The sequence below is a fragment of the Salvelinus namaycush genome, chromosome 24 (assembly GCF_016432855.1).
Source record: "Salvelinus namaycush isolate Seneca chromosome 24, SaNama_1.0, whole genome shotgun sequence".
In the NCBI taxonomy this organism is placed as follows: domain Eukaryota; kingdom Metazoa; phylum Chordata; class Actinopteri; order Salmoniformes; family Salmonidae; genus Salvelinus; species Salvelinus namaycush.
The window spans coordinates 19,765,492-19,787,592 of record NC_052330.1 but is presented as its reverse complement, the minus strand read 5'-3'; the positions used below and the strand labels follow the sequence as shown (position 1 = coordinate 19,787,592).

Here is a 22,101-nt window from a genome sequence, read left to right as displayed (position 1 = left end):
ACCTCAAACTTCAACCGCTCTCTAACCTGTACCTCAAACTTCAACCGCTCTCTAACCTGTACCTCAAACTTTAACCGCTCTCTAACCTGTACCTCAAACTTCAACCGCTCTCTAACCTGTACCTCAAACTTCAACCGCTCTCTAACCTGTACCTCAAACTTCAACCGCTCTCTAACCTGTACCTCAAACTTCAACCGCTCTCTAACCTGTACCTCAAACTTCAACCGCTCTCTAACCTGTACCTCAAACTTCAACCGCTCTCTAACCTGTACCTCAAACTTCAACCGCTCTCTAACCTGTACCTCAAACTTCAACCGCTCTCTAACCTGTACCTCAAACTTCAACCGCTCTCTAACCTGTACCTCAAACTTCAACCGCTCTCTAACCTGTACCTCAAACTTCAACCGCTCTCTAACCTGTACCTCAAACTTCTTGAGCTCCTCCTTTGCGATGGTGTATAGAACTCCAGAGGAGTTGGGAAGAGCAGCCGTCCTCTCTGAGGTCTTCAGCCACTCCTCAAACCGAGAGAAGTCATCCAGAAACTTCTGCCACAGCCTCCACGTCTCCTCAATCCTACAAGAAGACGAGAGAGTGACGTATGATACACACTTAGGGTTGCAAGGGGAGGGTATACTCCTGGAAACGTTTGAAGTTTACCAGTAAACTACCAGCATTTTGGTAACTTTCAAGGAATATATGTAATTTTATCACATTACATCTAGTGCCTTTTTGGGTACTTCAGATGATCACAGGTATCTGTAATTATCTCTGGCCCTCTATATGGCCTTATCACATGTAAAATATACTTAACAAATCTAATAGAGATTATTTTAAAATAAAATATAGAATGACAAAGTTGTAAAACATGATCCTTAAAATAAAAGATCAACTTAGTGAATACCATTGATGTTTAATATGAGGGCTATATTTTTTACTCTTTTATATATTTTACTATGTCAATAGGCAATTTTCTCTTTAACCATATGGCCTATTTCCTAGAAACTCAGGGAAGATATGGACACATATATAAAAAATGACTACTATTTACGAAAGCATTTAAAATAATGTATTCAAGTATAAACTACCAAAGTTACCATAGATTGCAATAGATAACCTGTTAATTACCAAAATTACAGAAGATTCTGACACACTGGAGGTTTGCAAGAGGAGAAAATAGAGTTCCTACACATATCATACGTACAGTGTGTGTGTGTGTGTGTGTGTGTGTGTGTGTGTGTGTGTGTGTGTGTGTGTGTGTGTGTGTGTGTGTGTGTGTGTGTGTGTGTGTGTGTGTGTGTGTGTGTGTGTGTGTGCAGGCATGTGCGTGTGTGTATGTGTACTGTACTGTATGTGTATAGGACCCACTTGAGCCTCCTTTCCATGGACATGGCACAGATGTTCCTCCAGCGTCGGTCCAGGCCCCTGGTGGCCTGCTGGATGGAGTCACACTCTGTCTCCGTAGAACAGGCGTCACAGTCATGTAGCAACACCTCACACAGGTTCAACACAGACGCCACGCCTGTACTGTGCTTCTCTATGTCCCGCTGAATGTCCTGGAGGTGGAGAAAGGGGAAGGAAGAGAGAGAAGAAAGATGAGGATGGGTGGCGAAAGGTCAAGGGATGAAGAGTGGGTAGAATTGGAGGGGTGAGGACAGGAACAGAAACAGTGGGTGAGAAAAAAACACTGTCTTGAAATACCATAAAGACATCACTTGGGCGATGACTTTCTACCCTGTTCCATCATCACCAGTTGTTCAGATGTTTACCACGTACTTTAGGAAATAAATCAACCCACATGATCTGATCATGTAGCTAGCCTTGCCTGCCTGTCTGTCTCTTTCCCAGACAAACAGAGCGAGTGTGTGTTCCTCCTACCTGCTGCTGGTTGAGTTTCCTCTGTATCTCCTGCGCGTCACAGGTGTCGTAGACGAGAGGTCTGGTCAGCTCTGTCTCGATGTGGGCGAGCCAGGAGCGCAGACTGCACATGTTCTTATCCAGCTGCTGCACCGCAACCAGCGTCTCCCTCAACTTCTTCACCCTGAGAGAGATTCAGTCATGTTACACCCTCCATACAAACAAACGAAATACTACCACAAATTCATTCTACTACTTCATTCTCAGAGAGAAACTTTACCTACTGTATGTAGTCATACAATCACTGAAGATATCGACCATAACCACTAAAAAACCACAACAACAACTCAACAACCAAGAAGCAACCGTAACAACACAATATCACTCAGCTCCCCCATTATCACTAGTCCTCCAGTAGGAATGAGAGGTAGAGAGGGGGGGCCCAGTACCACAACAAACCATAACCAACATGTCTGCAACCGAGAGGGCTGCAGGAGGGGAAGATGATATCCTGAGGTCAGAAGGGTTTAGGGATTTGTTTACAAGACAGATTTTTGTGAATATTAAACTCCTATTGTAACCGCACATAACATCTGTCTGGGATCCATTTTGGACGTGTGATGCATTACAATCTAAATATGTAAAACGTTTATGGAGGTTGTGAGAAATGGAAAGAATGTCCTCTGATTTTAAATACGCCCATTATAAACTGCCAAAGGAGCAGAGTCAAGTATTCACATTCACACTACTACACCCTTCAAAGTTATGCAGCTCTCTCACATCGTCCCTCCCTGTCACACCAGAAATACTAGTATTGAATGCAGGCAGGAGCCATTCTGTACTGGATCCACTAATTAAAGTAAATAAGTTGTTACCCGTTGGACAATTTTAGCAGGCCTGTGTTACTTTAGACACCCTATACCACTGTGACTGTGACTGTACAGGAGGCTGTATCACAGACCGGTCTATAGGGGCAGACGATATGGCATTATTACCTCAGCTGTGTATAGCCCATGAGTACTATGATCTATAAATGGACTGCCTCATCAGAATGTCATCATGCCAGGGTACTCACATCAATCAAATCAAATTTGATTTGTCGGATACACATATTTAGCAGATGTATTGTGGGTGTAGCAAAATGCTTGTACACACAAATCTAAAAGTAAAAGAAAGGAATTAAGAAATACATAAATATTATGAAGAGCAATGTCAGAGCGGCATTGATTAGAATACAGTAGAATACAGTACATACAGTGCATTCGGAAAGTTTTCAGACCCATTCCCTTTTTCCACATTTTGTTACGTTACAGCCTTGTTTAAAATTGCTAAAATAAAATAAAATCCTCATCAATCTACACACAATACCCCATAATGACAAAGCGAAAAACTGGTTTTTTGACATTTTTGCAAATGGATATATATTTTTAAACAGAAATACCTTATTTACATAAGTATTCAGACTCTGCTATGAGACTTGAAATTGAGCTCAGTTGCATCCTGTTTCCATTGATAATCCTTAAGATGTTTCTACAACTTGATTGGAGTCCACCTTTGGTAAATTCAATTGATTGGCCATTATTTGGAAAGGCACACACCTGTCTATATAAGGTCCCACCGTTTACAGTGCATGTCAGAGCAAAAACCAAGCCATGAGGTCGAAGGAATTGTCCGTAAAGCTCCGAGACAGGATTGTGTCGAGGCACAGATCTGGGGAAGGGTACCAAAAAATGTCTGCAGCATTGAAGGTCCCCAAGAACACAGTGGCCTACATCATTCTTAAATAGAAGAAGTTTGGAACCACCAAGACTCTTCGTAGAGCTGGCTGCCCGGCCAAACTGAGCAATCGGGCGAGAAGGGCCTTGGTGAGGGAGGTGACCAAGAACCCAATGGTCCCACTGACAGAGCTCCAGAGTTCCTCTGTGGCGATGGGAGAACCTTCCAGAAGGACAACCATCTCTGCAACACTCCACCAATCAGGCCTTTATGGTAGAGTGGCCAGATGGAAGCCACTCCTCAGTAAAAGGCACATGACAGCCCACTTGGAGTTTACCAAAAGGCACCAAAAGGAATCTCAGACCATGAGAAACAAGATTCTCTGGTCTGATGAAACCAAGATGGAACTCTTTGGCTTGGATGCCAAGCGTCACGTCTGGAGGAAACCAGGCACTATCCTTATGGTGAAGCATGGCGGTGGCAGCATCATGCTGAGCGGATGTTTTTCAGCAGCAGGGACTGGGAGACTAGTCAGGATCGAGGGAAAGATGAATGGAGCAAAGTACAGAGAGATCCTTGATGAAAACCTGCTCCAGAGCACTCAGGACCTCAGGCTGGGGTGAAGGTTCACCTTCCAACAGAACAATGACACTAAGCACACAGCCAAGACAACGGAGGAGTAGCTTCGGAACAAGTCTCTGAATGCCCTTTAGTGGCCCAGCCAGAGCCCCAACTTGAACCCAATCAAACATCTCTGGAGAGACCTGAAAATAGCTGTGCAGCGACCCTCCCCCTCCAACCTGACAGAGCTTGAGAGGATCTGCAGAGAAGAATGAGAGGATCTGCAGAGAAGAATGGGAGAAACTCCCCAAATACAGGTGTGCCAAGCTTGTAGCGTCAAGACTTGAGGCTGTAAACGCTGCATAAGGTGCTTCAACAAAGTACTGAGTAAAGGGTCTGAATACTTATGTAAATGTGATATTTCAGTTATTTATTTTTTATACATTTGCTAAAATTTCTAAAAACCTGTTTTTGCTTTGTCATTATGGGTATTGTATGTCGATGGATGAGGGGAAAAAACAATTTAATCAATTTTAGAATAAGGCTGTAACGTAACAAAATATGGAGGGGTCTGAATTCTTTCCGAATTAACATATATATATGAAATTAGTAAAACAGTATGTAAACATTATTAAAGTGACCAAAAGTTGTCAAAAATATAAATAGTAAAGTAAAGTACAGATACCCCAAAAAACTACTTAAGCGCTACTTAAAGTATTTTTACATAAGTACTTTACTCCACTGGTAACCGGGTGGTAGCCGGCTAGTGTCAGTGACTAAGTTCAGGGCAGGGTACTAGGTGGAAGCCGGCTAGTGATGGCTATTTAACAGTCAGATGGCCTTGAGATAAAAGCTGTTTTTCAGTCTCTCGGTCCCATCTTTGATGCACCTGTATTGATCTCGCCTTCTGGATGATAGTGTGTGAACAGGCCGTGGTGACATAGTTTAGTGGTTCCCAACATTGATACATGCTCTGTATATTAACAATATTATAATCAGTGTTGGGATTAGTTACTTGATGCGTTACTGTACAATATTACTTTGTGTGGAAAGTAATATGTTATCTTACTAGTTATCAGTGTTTGACTTGGACTGAAATAGGTGCCGGTACTCATTTTGCAGGCACCCAAATAGTTTAGGTGCAGTAGCTCAACAATACTTTTGAGCTAATATTCTATAAGATGCGCAGGAGCTTAAGCAGTAGAAATTTGAGGTGCCAGTACTCAGCTCCGGTGAGCTCTTGCCTAAGCCAAGCACTGCTAGTCAGTATATTACTTTCATGACAAAAAATCTCAAAATCTGTCGGAAGGAGCAAGGCAAGCCATATGATGTCTACCAAAGAAAGGCTACTTACTAACTCAGGTTTGATAACTAGTTTCTCGTTTCATCTGTGGCGCTGCTGTCCTGTGCTAGTATACAAGTACTGCGCTATCGTATGTGTTGCTTAATTAGCCACATATACTGTAAGCCAAAAATCTGTACAGATTTCCTATCTTTTCATTTAAAATCATTCTCTGGAGCTGCCAATTCTGGATATAAACTGCATGTTGGCTACACAGAACCATAGAGATGTATAGAGTGCACACTTGCCACTAGACGGGAAAGACCTCTATGGGCTTTTCTATCACAGAAGCGATCAATGGCAAAGATCAGAGCTGCGCCCTCTATACATTTCTATGGAAAGCAGCTGTCATGACATTTGTCCAAACAGCCTTTCCCAGCTTGCTCAGAACTAAATGAGGAAGCAAGTCGAGATCGGATCATGGAAACGCGTCCGGTAGTGATGTGATTCTGAAAGTATTGCGTTATTTGACAAAGTAACTGTAATAATATTACCCAATGTGAAAGTAATCTGATTACATAATGTTACCGCCCACACTGATTACAATCAATATCACTAATATTCTAAATCGCCAAATATTTGCTCAAGGTGAAAAGAATATAGCATTGATGTACTGTTTATGCTTCTCACCCTAAGCAGCTACAGTATGTTTTGAACTGAGTAAAAGTCACTAAGCTATCTCATGCTTCTCTCTTGTTGTTACCCACTGATGATGACAGAAAAGAACGTTTGACATTGAAAGAGTTTTTGGTCCCCTCAGTGACCTTTTAGAGAGCAGAAAAACAACAGTCTATTCATCAACACAGAGAGAAATGTCTCAACGTCTATAACAGTCAACAACAGCTAGCCTACTCCTCCCACACTCTGCTAGTACACAAAGCTCTGCAATACTGTAGTTCTCCAGTATCCAGCCGACAGCAGACAACTTCTTACACTATTATCCAAAACCAGTTATTTGATTAATTAATTGCCCAATAGCGCAAACGAACATGCAAGCCCGATTCCAAACAACCCCAGTGTAATTTTCCAAGACAAAACAATTCCAGCACAATTCTCCAAGATAAGCCTGCCTGTTGATATCGCAGTCACATTCCGGCAGATCCTCTGAGTCTTCGCTTGGGCATCCTGCCATGTTATCAGTCCCCAAGTCCAGAACCATGGGGGCAGGAATGTCCAAACTCAAAGCTAACGTCAATAAACAGTAACGTTATGGAGCTAGCTATGGTTTTAAACTCCCTTCTCTTTCTTCTGGGTGTTCCGAATGGGACTTTCTATAGTCTAGCTAGTTTACCCCCTGTAGTGGCGGGAGAGGGGGGTTAACATGGGGGGGGGGGGGGGGGGGGGGGGGGCACTAGTGTTACTTGTCAACTGCTCTCAAAGGTATTAAAAAAAGACAGCCCAAACTGCATGTGTGTGTGTGTGTCTGAGAGTGACAAGTGCTGCTGTTGCTAAAAGAGGACTTACAGTCAGAGCCATGTGCCGCAGAGCAGGCAGACGGATAGAATGTCACACAGCAGGCGTGCACGGAGCCAGTGTGCACAGGAGATAAAAGTTCAAGTGTTTCTGTGAGAACTCCTGGAATGGGAAAAGTTCCTTCCCTTTTCAAGCAAAACTACGAAATACTTTCTCCAGTTGCTGAAAAACTCCACAAGTTGAGACAAAATGAAAGTATGTTTAAGGTTTTCTTATACTTCTGAGAAACTACTTGTGAGAAACTGACTCTGCTTTCAGTTTTCCTTGTTGAAAAAGGGACGGACAGAATAGAACAAGTCTGCAGCTGTCTCTGAGGTCACTCACTGCCCCCCCCCCCCCCCCCCCTCTCCCCTCCTCCCTCCATTCCATTCTCAGAGGGCAACAGCCGGAGGAAGATAGAGGGAGGGAAAGAGAGAGAGAGGGGAACAGTTGGCTCAGCAAGAGGAAGGGGAAAGGGGGAGGAAGAGGGGAGAGAAGAGGAAGGCATGAGAGCTCTTTTGCTCTCTTTCTTTTTACCTCCCTGTTGTCCTGACACCAAGACCAACAGGCTAGTCACAGCTATTCTAGTCATGTGACTCACAGGCATCCTCTCACTCAAGACTTCTCCACTAGGAGGAAGCGAATTGCTGTGAATTTACAGAACATCATATCACTTCCCCACCCAAGCTGCACAGACACAACACATCCACATGACCTATAGATGCGCACAGCATCATCCTCATCATCATCACCACCACTCTTTTTGATATTTACTGAAACCCTCATATTAAAACACCAATGGCATTCACTGATTTTGGATAATGATTTACAACTTTTTATTTTAAAATCATCTTATTTAATTATTTCATATACACTCAGTGGCCAGTTTATTAGATACACCCATCTAGTACTGGGCCAGACCCCCCTTTGCCTTTAGAAGCGGCTGAATTCTTCGGGGCATGGAAACGTTGCTCATTTGGTATCAAGGGACCTAACGTGTGCCAGGAAAACATTCCCCACACCGTTACACCAACACCACCAGCCTGTACTGTTGACACCAGGCAGGATGGGGCCATGGAGTCATGCTGTTTACGCCAAATCCTGACTCTGCCATCTGCATGACGCAACAGTAATCGGGATTCGTCGGACAAGACAATATTTTTCCACTCCTCAAATGTCCAGTGTTGGTCGAAGTAGAATGGCCCACTGGAGCCGCTTCTTCTTGTTTTTAGTTGATAGGAGTGGAACTGGGTGTGGTCGTCTGCTGCAATAGCCCATCCGTGACAAGGACAGACGAGTTGTGCATTCCGAGAAGCCATTCTGCACACCACTGTTGTACTGCGCCATTATTTGCATATTTCTGGTCCGCCTCTTAGCTTGCACGACTTCTCATCAACGAGCTGTTTTTGCCCACAGGACTGCCGCTGACTGGATGTTTTTTGTTTGTTGCACCGTTCTCTGTATACCCTAGACACTGTTGTGCGTGAAAACCCCAGGCTGTCGGCCGTTTCTGAGATATTGGAAACGGCACACCTGGCACCAACGATCATACCACGCTCAAAGTAATTTAGGTGACTCGTTTAGCTCATTCTAACGCTCAATCAAACAGTACTGAATGCCTCAATTCTTCTCTGCCTGCTTTATATAGCAAGCCATGGTCACGTGACTCACTGTCTGTAGGAGTTAACCATTTTCATGAACGGGGTACCTAATAAACTGAGTGTATTTTACATGCCATAAGGCCTCATAAGGCCACACAGAGGGCCAGAGATAATTACAGACACCTGTGATAATCTGAAGTACCCAAAAAGGGCCACTAGATGTCTTGTGATAGATTACATAAAAATTCTGGTAGTATATTGGTAAACTTTGGAAGTTTCCAGTACTATACCTTTCCATTTGCAACCCTAGGCTCTGTAGAATAAAATAAACATTTTAGCATAAGTATAATACAGGAAGGCACAATTTATAGTCAAATATTTATGTTTGCATGTGTGCTAAGGTGCAGAGAGTCAGTGCAGGTGGTCAGTCAAGTTCAAGTGTTCAGCAGTCTGATGGCTTGTAACGTCTGCCCAACGGTAAGGGAGTGAACAGCTCCTGGCTGGGGGGTGTGGGGTCCTTGATGATGCAGCAGGCCTTCCTCAGGCACCGTTTTGAGTAGTCCCCATGCTTTTTATGTTTTAACTACCTATCAAGTTTTTTTCTGGTAACTATACTGTGAAGTGTCTTCTTAATATTTGAAGTCTTAAACTATGGTATGTTTTGATCAATTCTGTTTTTGTCTTTTACATATATTTTTTTATGTCACTTATTGTTTATCCAAACCACATTTTCTCTGAGTATTGACATTTTAGACACTGGTGTATAACTGCCATTGTAGCTGCCAAACATTTAATATTTACATTTCTGCATATTTATTTGTTTGTCATCTGGTGGAGTGGACAACAACATATTTTTCTCACTCACATAGTGAAAATATTTTTTTCCCCCATTTTGCTATAAGGCAGAATATCAATAAACCACCCACTCAAACTCGGCTTGTGCTTAATTGCGAGTCATCCAATCTTAATATTGTCCATTCATATACCTGGCAGCAGGTACTCTTGCTTTAGTTTAGACGTGTGATTTTATTCTGTTGTAGTTCATTGTTCCCTTGCTTGAGGAGACCATGATGGACTAATCTTCTGAAGCATCAACCATGCTGAGTTTAACAGAGACAAAACACAGTGATCTGACCAATCTGCTTCGACAGGGGGGTATGTTCTTTTCTCAATCGATGGCTCTCTCCCACTGCTATGTCAATGGGCCATAGTGTGGTTGTTCATTTTATAATGTCTTTTCACCTGTGCTCAATCATCTGATTTCTCACCCATCTCATGACTTCTGAGTTTTATTTTACCTTTATTTAACTAGGCAAGTCCATTAAGAACAAATTCTTATTTTCAATGACGGCCTAGGAACAGTGGGTTAATTGCCTGTTCAGTGGCAGAACAGCGCTCTACCCACTAGGCTACCCTGCCACCCCATATCATGGCATTATCAAAGCTGAAGACAGTGGACCAGTTGAAGATATGAATAGATTGGTTCTTCAGGTTGTTTTACAGGTACACAACTGTAGTGTTTCTATTGTATTGTCTAACGTTCAGGCCGTTTTACAGATAGCCATGAAGTTAATGTGAATTTCCAACTGAATCTGTCCGACCAACAAGTGTTTGAAACACAACCATTGTGTTTCTATTTTATTGTCTAACGTTCAGACGAGATTGTCTGACATCATAAGAGCAAGATGGTAGTAAAGCCAACTCAGCAACTCTGTTCATTCCCTCCCCCCATAGGGATTTACAGTGCATAAAATGCACACCTTAATCTTTGACCATGATAACACATTCCTTTTCTGACTGGTCTCCATTCTGTTTTCTGACTCTAGTCTCCATTCTGTTTTCTGACTCTAGTCTCCATTCTGTTTTCTGACTCTAGTCTCCATTCTGTTTTCTGACTCCTGACTGGCGCAGCGGTCTAAGGCACTGCATCTCAGTGCATGAGGTGTCACTACAGACACCCTGGGTTGAATCCAGGCTGTATCACCAGACGCGATTGGGAGTCCCATAGGGCGACGCACAATTGGCCCAGCGTCGTCCGGGTTTGGCCGGTGTAGGCTGTCATTGTAAATAAAAATGTGTTCTTAACTGACTTGCCTAGTTAAATAAAATAAAAATTAAAAGGGGGGCATGTTCCCTTCTCTGCTTCCTGAAATCGACAACTAACTCCTTTGTTTTGCTGACCTTTAGGGAGAGATTGTTGTCATGACACCACAATGCCAGTTAACTTACCTCCTCCCTATAGGCTGATTCATTGTTGTTGGTTATCAGGCCTACAACCGTGGTGTCATCAGCAAACTTGATGATAGAGTTGGGTGTTGTGCAAAGCCACACAGTCGTGGGTGAACAGGGAGTACAGCAGAGGGCTGAGGACACACCCCTGGGGGGGCCCTGTGTTGAGGCAGTGTGGAGGAGGTGTTGTTGCCAATCCTCACAGTCCAGGATCCAGTTGCAGAGAGTGGTATCCAGACCCAGGGTTCTGAGCTTGGTGTTGAGCTTGGAGGGAACAATAGTGTTGAATGCTGAACTGTAGTCAATAAACAGCATTCTCACATAGGTGTGCCTCTTGTCCAGATGTGTTACAGCCGTGTGAATAGCGATGGAAATGGCATCTTCCATGGATCTGTTGGAGTGGTAGGCAATTTGGAGTGGGTCCATTGTGCCAGGCATGCTGGCCTTGATGTGGGCCATGACCAGCCTCTCAAAGCACTTTATGATGACCGGGGTGAGTGCAACGGGGCATGTCACCTTGTCCTACTTGGGGACTGGGACAATGGTGGTCTCCTTGAAGCAGGTGTGGACTACAGCCTGGGACAGGTTTAATATGTCCAAAAAGACACCGCCAGCTGGTCAGCACACACTCTGAGGATGCGGCCAGGGATGCCATCTGGGCCGGCGGCTTTGAGAGTATTCACTCTTTTTCCTCATGTCAGCCTCGGAGAGTATAATCACCTAGTCGTCCGGAGCAGCGAGAGTCTTTGGTGTTGTCTGCCTCGAAGCGAGCATAGAATGTGTTAAACCCATCTGGGAGGGAGGCTTCGGTGGGCACCACACAGCTGGATTGGCCTTTGTACTCCGTGATAGTCCGTAGTCCTTGCCACATGTGTTGCGAGTCTGAGTTGTTGAACATTAATTCAAGTTTGAGTCTGTATTGTCTTTTTGCATCCCAAATGGATTTGCGGAGGTAGTACCTGCTCACCTTGTACACGTAACGCTCCACCGATTCATCAGCGTTCGTTCTGCTGACAATGAATGCTGCAGTACGGGCTCTCAGCATTGTACGGATATTGCCGTTCATCCAGGGTTTTTGGTTGGGGTATGTCCGGATTGTTATTGTGGGAGGCACAATGATGAAGAAGGCACAGTGAAGGCACAGTGGTTTTTGGTTGGGGTATGTCCGGATTGTTATTGTGGGAGGCACAATCATGGAGAGGGCACAGTGAAGGCACAGTGAAGAAGGCACAGTGATGCCAAAACGTTGGTGGTTTACCCAATAAATTACTGGGTTTTTATATATAGAGTGTGCGACTCTCTTTATTTTTTATTGTGTGCAGTTAATCGCTGTTAGCCAGAACCTCGACACAAAATAATTTGTGTGTGTTTGTGTGTGTGTGTGTGGTACAACATCATCAACACACTTGGGAGTGGGACAACAGTAGACTAAAGATAAAGTACTAAAATATATATTTTTTGTAAAGTGATGCTTTAACTTTAATCTCCCCACTCACCCACATTGCACCCAGATCCCCGTCATGCTCACCTAGCAGCGATGAGGTCCAGCAGGTGTTGCCAGCGCTCGCTGACCTTGCTGAGTTTGTGTTGTATCTCTGCAGCCTTGCTCTCATGGCTGGCCCTGGCCAAGCGCTCCCCCATCACCTGCAGCTGCTGCTTATTCTCCTGGGCCACACCGATCTCTTCCTGGTAGTCCTGGGAGAGGGGGATTGCAAAAGGAGGTCGTGAGAAGGTGTGAGATCGAGATTAAGAGAGTGTGTGTGTCTGCGTGTGCGTGTGTGTATGTGTGTGTGCGTGCGTGCGTGCGTGCGTGCGTGCGTGCGTGCGTGCGTGCGTGCGTGCGTGCGTGCGTATTGTTGTGTGTCTTGATCATGAAGATGTATGAATGAGTGTGTATTTATATGTCGTGTTTATGTCTTTGTGAGTGTGTGTGTAATCACCTTTCGCAGCTTCTCGATCATCTCCTGGATGCTGATGTCTCCATTCTGAGACACCTTGCTCTCCATCTGGGTAAGCCACTCACACAGGTCCTTGTTCTTCTCGTTAAACACTGCCCACTCATTCAGCTTCTCACTCACCTGCTGCCTGCGCAGGGACAGCTATGGAGGGGAGGAGGGGGGTCGGGGTCAGAGGAGGAGGGCGCAGAAGAAAAACAGACAATATCTGGAGTCAATAAAAACTCTTTGAAACAGCAACTACAAAGCTTGCCAAGCTCCCAGCCCTGTGCAGTTATCTATGCATATCCTCTCTGATGGAACCAAACTAACCCCGACCTTACATTATCTCTAAGGCACAATGACACTGTGTGTGAGTGACGTCCGAAACATAAGCAATAGATATGCTTACTGAACACACAGCATATGGACTTCATCACAGTTAAGACGCCACTGCTGTGTCTCTGTTCACTGTGCTAAAGAGCCATGCACACTCAGGCCAAGCTAGCAATGTGTAACAGATATATAGCCCACTGTTTATTTTAGCATAATGTGTAATGATCTGGGAACAGACTGATTAGATGACTTTTGTATCTGTGAGAGCAGGGCCAGAGACACTCAAGTCTAGGCTGGGTGGTAAAGCATTGACTATAGAGATACACAGTCAGACACTCTAGTATTATTTGTATTCATTATCCCCAATTTTGTGATATCCAATTGTATTTAGGATGTGCTGAACACATGTGCCAGGTGAGTTATGGTTCCTGACGTGCGTGTGTGTACCTGCTGACATACACTACCGTTCAAAAGTTTGGAGTCACTTAGAAATGTCAGTGTTTTTGAAGGAAAAGCAAATTTTTTGTCCATTAAAATCACATCAAATTGATCAGAAATAGAGTGTAGACATTGTTTTTTTTCAGACTGGCCAATAAAAATAAAAGATTAAGATGGGCAAAAGAACACAGACACTGGACAGAGGAACTGCCTAGAAGGCCGGCATCCCGGAGTCGCCTCTTCACTGTTGACGTTGAGACTGGTGTTTTGCGGGTACTATTTAATGAAGCTGCCAGTTGAGGACTTGTGAGGCGTCTGTTTCTCAAACTAGACGCTAATGTACTTGTCCTCTTGCTCAGTTGTGCACCGGGGCCTCCCACTCCCCTTTCTATTCTGGTTAGAGCCAGTTTGTGCTGTTCTGTGAAGGGAGTAGTACACAGCGTTGTACGAGATCTTCAGTTTCTTGGCAATTTCTCGCATGGAATAGCCTTCATTTCTCAGAAAAGGAATAGACTGATGAGTTTCAGAAGAAAGGTCTTTGTTTCTGGCCATTTTGAGCCTGTAATCGAAACCACAAATACTGATGCTCCAGAGACTCAACTAGTCTAAAGAAGGCCAGTTATATTGCTTCTTTAATCAGAACAACAGTTTTCAGCTGTGCTAACATAATTGCAAAAGGGTTTTCTAATGATCAGTTAGCCTTTTAAAATGATAAACTTGGATTAGCTAACACAACGTGGCATTGGAACACAGGACTGATGGTTGCTGATAATGGGCCTCTGTACATATATGTAGATATTCCATAAAAGAATCAGCAGTTTCCAGCTTCAATAGTCATTTACAACATTAACAATGTCTACACTGTATTTCTGATCAATTTGATGTTATTTTAATGGACAAAAAATGTGCTTTTCTTTCAAAAACAAGGACATTTCTAAGTGACCCCAAACTTTTGAACGGTAGTGTATATCCTCCCACTGTGTGTGTGTGTGTGTGCGCGCCAGGTGTGTCTACCTGGTGACAGATCTCCTCCCACTGGCGCTGCAGCAGCTGGAGGCGGTCCTGCAGGACTGTGAGGTCATCAGCACCGACCACGCCCTCCAGAGAATCCCTCAGCAGGAACAGAGAGGTGAGGTCATCAGTCCAGCCATCCACATTGCTCTCTAACTCCTACACCACACAGAGAGATGATGGGTTAGAGAGAGAGGATACACACACATAAAGGTAATCTATCACACTCCCGATACAGCTCTTCAACTACTTAACATTAATTGAAAGACAGATACACAACACACAAACACAATCATTTAAACTAATATAGAGGAATGCAGAGTAGGGCTGTGCGATATGGGCAAAATATCATATCATGGTATTTTTCCAATTTTGACGGTATGACGGTATTTGACGGTATTTCATGTTTTTGATTAATAAAAGCTCTAAATTTGCTTTATGAGTAGTGCGTGACTCTAGGGTGGCAACACATATATTCTAAATAATTTCAATGGGTCTTTCTCCATTCTGATTGTTATATAATGTTTCATTTAACTTCAACCTAAAATAAGTTCCTGCATTTCCTGCACTCATTTTAGATCATTTCCACACTGCCACGATATGGGCAAAAATACTAGGCCTTATTTTTAACCAAATGTTGCAATTGCGATTTAGATCAAAACACTTGGGTGAACTTTTGGAATCATGTAAATATAATGTTTATTAGTGATGTTCTGTGTTTCCTATGGCACCCTATTATCTTTGGCTACGTTAAATCTTTGTTCATATAGCCAACATATTCATGCTTTGCCTATTCCTCTTTGATTTAGAATATATTGTTGCACAAACAACATGCTGATTTAGGCCTCCACCAGCACTGGTATCAGGCTGTATTAACCAGCTACGTTTGCTCTGACTCAGTACTTTTATTAGCTAGTTAGCTAGCGAGTAGCATTATTGGCTAACACGATTTAACTTAACTTGCTAAGAAAATACAAACTAGCTGTTTGCTGATGTAAGAAACACAAACTAATATTGTAATTATAGAATGCTTGTGGATTTATATTAAGATCAAAGTGGAAACAACATTGTTGCATGTGCTGCATTGACCATGCAGACTGAATGAAAGTGTCTCGTGGTCTAGCAACAGCAACATGTGCTCCTTGAGTGACGGGTGGGACTAGGTCTGTGTGGAAGCGGCGTGGAGAGACAGAGAGGAGAGAGGGATGACTCAGGTAGCAGAGTAAACTATACAAATGGACGTTACACACAGCGTATCACATTTAACAAACCAAACATTCAAATACCTTTTATAGAAGGTAAAGTAAAAACCCAAACCGTTCCGTGCATCAATACTTGGTATATATTAAAATATGGTAACCGCCCAGCCCTAATGCAGAGCTGAGCAAATCTTTTTGGGTTTGAGAAGATTGTAACAAAATATTATATAGACTAACTGAGCCTAGCCAACCTGAGCGTCACACCAGGCTAAAACCAGCTGTCTAATCTGTTGTTTGAGCACCACTGCATCACCAGATGGTGCTGCGGGTGATGAGTCATAAAAGCCACAGAAAACACTAGGAGGACGTGTCTTAAAACGCTTCAGCTGAAAACATGACTAAGGCTAAATGAATCATAAAAGATTATGTATGAAGCACAGCATCTTAAGGGCATTTCCTCTTGGAAACATAACCAACAACATTATCTTAGTGTTAAATCTTAGATGTAAAACAGGGAAATCTAACATTGTATAAAACCTTAATTGCTAAGACTGAACACAAAAAATAGGCAAGGACAGAATAAAAATAAAATCTGTCTGAACTGTCTGCAAACCAAAGCCAAAACCAAAACACAAATATTAGCAACTAGGCTCACGTCTTCCTTGCCAGTGTGTCAGCAATTTACTAACGGTTTGTGTTGCAGGTGGATTACGTTAACTTATTACATAATATGAAATTGCCTAACACACACACACACACACACACACACACACACACACACACACACACACACACACACACACACACACACACACACACACACACACACACACACACACACACACACACACACACACACACACACACACACACACACACACACAGAGAAAGCTGATGCCCTGGCAGAGGCTAACCATGCTACTGGCCCTTCACCATAAGGAGTAGAGGACATGTCATGCATGAAACATCACTGTGTGAGTACAGTGCACACAGCAAACAGTGTCACTGTGTGAGTACAGTGCACACAGCAAACAGAGTTTAACTGTGTGAGTACAGTGCACACAGCCAACAGAGTGTCACTGTGTGAGTACAGTGCACACAGCAAACAGAGTTTAACTGTGTGAGTACAGTGCACACAGCCAACAGAGTGTCACTGTGTGAGTACAGTGCACACAGCAAACAGAGTGTCACTGTGTGAGTACAGTGCACACAGCAAACAGAGTGTGATCACAGTGTGTCTGCACAGATCAGAGATGGTCATGAAGCAGGGAACATGAAATACAACATGCAGTCCAAATCGGTCCTGCATTTTACATTTGTTTATTACTACATTGTGAAAGGAAAGAGCTAGTTACACAGGCATCCCCAACATAACAACACCAAGCCAGTGATACACAGCAGACACACTGTTGTAATGTGGAATCTGAGGAATACGTGTCACTGTGTCGAGATTAGAAAGACGGCTGGAGCACTCTGGACAAATCCAGGAGTCTGTGTGTGTGTGTGTGTGTCTGTGTGTGTGTGTGTGTGTGTGTGTGTGTGTGTGTGTGTGTGTGTGTGTGTGTCTCACCTTGCAGCGGACTTGCTCAGAGTGCAGCTCCTCATGGTTGTCTGGTAGAGGCAGGGACAGCTTCCTCTTAAAGGCCCTCAGCTTCTCCAAAGACGCAGCTATGCCCTTCTCACAGCGGCCCCAGTCCTACACACACACGAATACACACTCTTTAGAGATCGAGCACGGCACCTTCCAGTAGCCCTGATGCCACATACACTCTCAATGTCAACACACTCTCTCTCGCTCTCTCTCGCTCTCTCTGTCACCACTTGCCCGTGTTGCTGCTGTTACTGCAGATCTGTCTAGATTCAATAGCGCAGGGGTAGCAAAACATTCTCCCTGCAGTAGCAGCAGTGATGGCGAGAGAGAGAGAGAGAGAGACGTAGAATACACAACCATCTATCAACATAGTTAACAGACTACTGAGCAGTGTAACAATACAGCTACAGGCACTGACTAGCAATACCCAAGGCTAGAGTGAGATGGTAGAATTACACAAGCCAGAGAACCAATGTCATTAAAATAACAGAGGTTGAATTCATGGCCATGGTCAGAGATAAAATAATACTTAGAGCCGGACGCAACAGTAATATTTGAAGAAAAACCACAATTCTCCAAAATAGAATAGCCGGAGCAGAGTACCTAGTGTGCCAGTGGCTAGCTATCTGTCTCAAGATTGAGTCATCACTCGAGGGATGGAGGGAGAGGGGAGATGGAGGAGGAGGGAGAATATAGCCATCTTCCTTTACTAAAGCCTATAAACTGCGTCACATACACAGCCCTCTTAAAGACTGCTCTCTCAGCCCATAAAATTCACTTCTCTCCATGGCTTCATCTCTGTTTATGTCTGAGTGACTGCACACTGCCTGGAGCCTGTCTGTGTGTGTGTGTGTGTGTGTGTGTGTGTGTGTGTGTGTGTGTGTGTGTGTGTGTGTGTGTGTGTGTATATGTGTGTATATGTGTGTATGTGTGTGTGTGCTTGCGTGCGTGTGCACGCGTGTGTGTGTGTGTGTGTGCTCGTGCACATACTTTTACACTGCTGACACTCCCTCACTATCTGTCTGTTGTCCCTTTTTCTATTCCTGGCAGTGGTTAGGCTGCACTCTGGACAGCATGCATAATAGATGTGATCATTTGGTTTCACTGTCCTGCATTTTAAACCAGCCCTGCTCCTCATTAGGCTTCATACTGTATGTACTGCAGACCTCCAGGCCCTCTTTCATATGACCTTTATACTGCTGGCTGCATACAGGATCAGCTGCTAGCTTAGCATATGATGCTAATTCATATTCTGATCAAATAGAGAGCTTGAACTAACATGCACACCAATGCAATGTAGCAATATCATAAATACATTGCATCCCAATGTGATGCAGCAATAGAGATCCATGCAAGAGCATATCAGGTAAAACGTAAGCTCTGGTTCAAACTAGGTGATCCAAAAATAGACATACTTGCAATGGAGAGAAATAAAAAATGGTGCTGGCTCCTGCTGAAGCAGACTAGCACCCGGACTGGTGACAAACTGCTACAACCCAATCATGCCTGGCAAGGAATCTACTGTACAGCATATGGTTTCAGTCTGGGTACATGGCAAGCACTTGGAAAGCTTAGTCACAGAACACTCAGATATAGAAATGTGTTGTGTAGAACAGACTTGATTCTTGATGTAAAATAGTCAATCAAGGCACAATCTGGAAGGTGACAGAGGGATGTCTAAACATTACACCCAACTGAATAAACAACAATGTCCCATGCAGGCAGTTTGGTTACGTGTTGGTTGTGTGTTGGTTGAGTGTTGGTTATTGGTTGAGTGTAGGTTGTGTGTTGGCTGTGGGTTAGTTTTGATTTGTTGTATTTTGGTTGTGGTTTGGTGGTTTGTGTTGGTTGAGTGTTAGTTGTGGTTGGGTTGTGTGTTTTTTTCGGCAGGGGGGTAGATCAGCTTTAATATTGCAGATCGATTGTAGGTTCTATACATTTATGAATCAATTCTAATCCTCCTTAGATTTTTTTATTATAATTTTTTATTTTCTCAAAACTTCCCCTCCTAACCTACCATCCCTACCCTAATTGGAGTAAACTAACGGACAACTGTACTTCTATTGCTACTTAGAGCTATTTCACTCATATAAGTAAATTCTGCTCTTTTTTATCTGAGCATGGTACTTTATTTTGAATACATGTCACGACTTCCGCCGAAGTCGGTCCCTCTCCTTGTTCGGGCGGCGTTCGGCGGTCGACGTCACCGGCTTTCTAGCCACCGCCGATCCACTTTTCATTTTCCATTTGTTTTGTCTTAGTCTTACACACCTGGTTTCACTCACCCAATTACCTGTTTATTATTTAACCTGTTTGGGCTGCATGGGCAGTATTGAGTAGCCAGATAAAAGGTGCCCATTTCAAACGGCCTCGTACTCAATTCTTGCTCGTACAATATGCATATTATTATTACTATTGGATAGAAAACACTCTCTAGTTTCTAAAACCTTTTGAATTATATCTGTGAGTAAAACAGAACTCATTTGGCACAAACTTCCTGACCAGGAAGTGGAAAATCTGAAATCGATGCTCTCTTCTAGGTCCTGCCTATAAATGGGCATGATACGTATTAGTATACATGCACGTCATACACCTTCCCCTGGATGTCAAGAGGCGGTGAGAGAAGAAATGGGGTGTTTATCTTGGTCTGAAGTGGAACAAAAAACCTGGATTTGCCTTATGAAAAGCTTTCGTTATAGGCGACTACTATCTCCGGCTTTGATTTTATTTGATACATGTGACCATATCATCGTAAAGTATGTTTTTTCAATATAGTTTAATCAGATTATTGAAATTTTTTCGGGAGTTTTGCCGTGTTCCGTTCTCTTCCGTTTGTTGACATGGAGAGATTCGTGCCACTTGGCTAGTGTGCTTGCTAAATCGAGAGGGAAAGAGGCCGTTCTAAATCCAAACAACGATTGTTCTTGACAAAGGACCCCTTGTCCAACATTCTGATGAAAGATCAGCAAAAGTAGGAAACATTTTATGATGCTATTTCATATATCTGTCGTACATGTGAACTAGTCGTTGGCGCCCAGCTTTTGGGTACTCTCTAGCTATACCGAAGCTGTATGTCGTAATGAAGTTATTTTTAGAATTCTAACACGGCGATTTCATTAAGAACTAATGGATCTATCATTTCCTATACAACATGTATTTTTTAGTTATGTTTATGAATAGCTATTTGGTCAGAATATGTGTGTCAGAAAAAGTGTCAGAAAAATATCCGGACGTTGTGGGAAAAAGATGCTACGTTAGCACAATGTATAACCACTGATTTCAGCTCTAAATATGCACATTTTCGAAACAAAAACATAAGTGTATGTATAACCTGATGTTATAGGACTGTCATCTGATGAAGTATATCAAGGTTAGTCAAAAATTATATATCTTTTGCTTGTTTGTTACGATCGCTAACTTTTGCTACTGGGAAATGGCTTGTGTTTCTGGCTATTGTGGTAAGCTAATATAACGCTATATTGTGTTTTCGCTGTAAAACACTTAATAAATCGGAAATATTGGCTGGAATCACAAGATGCCTGTCTTTCATTTGCTGTACACTATGTATTTTTCAGAAATGTTTTATGATGAGTAATTAGGTATTTGACGTTGGTGTCTGTAATTATTATGGCTGCTTTCGGTGCAATTTCTGATTGTAGCTGCAATGTAAACTATGATTTATACCTGAAATATGCACATTTTTCGAACAAAACATAGATTTATTGTATAACATGTTATAAGACTGTCATCTGATGAAGTTGTTTCTTGGTTAGTTTGGTTGGTTCTTGGTTAGTTAGGTTGGCTTTGTGCATGCTACCTGTGCTGTGAAAAATGTCTGTCCTTTTTTGTATTTGGTGGTGAGCTAACATAAATATACGTGCTGTTTTCGCTGTAAAACATTTTAAAAATCGGACATGTTGGCTGGATTCACAAGATGTGTACCTTTCATTTGCTGTATTGGACTTGTTAATGTGTGAAAGTTAAATATTTCTAAAAAATATATTTTGAATTTCGCGCCCTGCACTTGAAGTGGCTGTTGTCATATTGATCCCGACTTAGGGCTTGCAGCCAGAAGAAGTTAACCCTCTGTTCCCCATGTTTGTTTGTGAGTGATTGTTCTTTGTAAATCGGTCCGTTATTGTGGGCTCGTAATATTTGCCTTATATTTTTGTATTTTGAGTTAAGTACGTTGATTACTCATCTCTGCTGTCCTGCGCTTGACTCTCTACACCAGCTACACACAGGACCCTATTACAATACAAATCAATCTGGGTTTAGGCTAGGGCACTGCATTATCACAGCAACCACATTAGTTGTTAATTATTTAGTCAATGCTTTAGGCGTTAAAATGAATGTGCTGCCTTGTTTGTGGACCTGTCAAAAGCGTTTGATACTGTTGATCATGCTATTTTATTGAACAAGTTGTCCTCGATTGGCCTGGGCTCTGACAACTGCTCTTGGTTTCATGATTAGTGTGTAGAAACTCAGGCCATAGTGATTGATGGGGTTAAGTCAGAATTTATTGACGTACATAAAGGTGTTCTGCAGGGGTCGATTCCAGGACCAGTTCTTTTCACTATTTCTATTTATATAGAAGTTTTATATTTTATCTACACTGAACAAAAATATAAATGCAACATGCAACAATTTCAAAGATTTTACTGAGTTACAGTTCATATAAGGAAATCAGTCAATTGAAATAACTTCATTAGGCCATAATACAGTTGAAGTCGGAAGTTTACATACACTTAGGTTGGAGTCATTAAAACTCGTGTTTCAACCACTCCACAAATGTCTTGTTAACAGACTATAGTTTTGGCAAATCGGTTAGGACATC

At 42.8% G+C, this 22,101-nt stretch overlaps 1 pseudogene; it reads right to left on the bottom strand.

Moving 5' to 3' along the window:
• LOC120019323 overlaps positions 1–22,101 on the bottom strand; it is a 76,347-nt pseudogene that overhangs the window by 16,362 nt on the left and 37,884 nt on the right.